This window comes from Cicer arietinum, chromosome 7 (assembly GCF_000331145.2).
Source record: "Cicer arietinum cultivar CDC Frontier isolate Library 1 chromosome 7, Cicar.CDCFrontier_v2.0, whole genome shotgun sequence".
In the NCBI taxonomy this organism is placed as follows: Eukaryota; Viridiplantae; Streptophyta; class Magnoliopsida; order Fabales; family Fabaceae; genus Cicer; species Cicer arietinum.
The window spans coordinates 32,457,104-32,458,059 of record NC_021166.2 but is presented as its reverse complement, the minus strand read 5'-3'; positions in this window follow the sequence as shown (position 1 = coordinate 32,458,059).

Genomic DNA, 956 nt, shown 5'->3' with positions numbered 1-956 from the left:
GAATATTTGTGTTGTAAAAACTTTTCTCTCAGAGTGTTTATCAAAGTTATTCAAAAGTTATTCAAGTGTTATCCAAAAGTTTTCCAAAAGTTATTTTTAAGAGTGATTGAATCTGCTTATATATGTTCAGAAAAACATCAGGACAATCGATTTTATAATGTTTAAAGCTAGCTAAATCGATTGCCCAATCGACTTTCCCATGTCTTGTTTTTCTTGAATCTTGAACATATAAGCATGAATCGATTTGCCAATCGATTCTTTTAATACATAAATCAGAACTGAATCGATTGCTTAGTCGACTTCATAATCACAGTCATAATCGATTTGGCAATGAGCTGAATCCTTTCTGTAACTTAAACATTTAGCTTCAATCGATTCGTCAATCGATTCTGCTGATTACAGTGACTCAGACTTTTACGTCAATCAATTTTCCAATCGATTGTGCTGATCATAGTGACTCAGACATTTACGTCAATCGATTTGCCAATCGATTGTGCTTGTTACAAAACCTCAGCTATTTTGTCAAAATCAATGTGCCAATCGATTTATTCAAAGTGGTTCTGATAAATGATTAACTGCAACCGATTGCCTAATCGATTGCCACAAACTTGTAGTTTAAGAAATCTAATTCAATTGATGTCCCAATCGATTTGTTGGATCACATAACTTATTCCTGATTAAAAAACTTTGTCACAATCGATTTGTCAATCGATTGATTCAATAAATGGTTGGTTCTGTGATTTGCAAAATCGATTGCTCAATTAATGTCCCAATCGATAGTCCAATTGATTGGATTAAGCCAAGAACTCAGGTTTCACTAAAAAAATCTTAACTAATCGATTGCCCAATCGATTTACGTAGTGAAAACTCTTGTTCTGAGTCAGACAATCGATTGCCCAATTGATTCATCAGTTGACTTATTAGTTGATTGATTTATTTTCATTGGCAAAGACTTA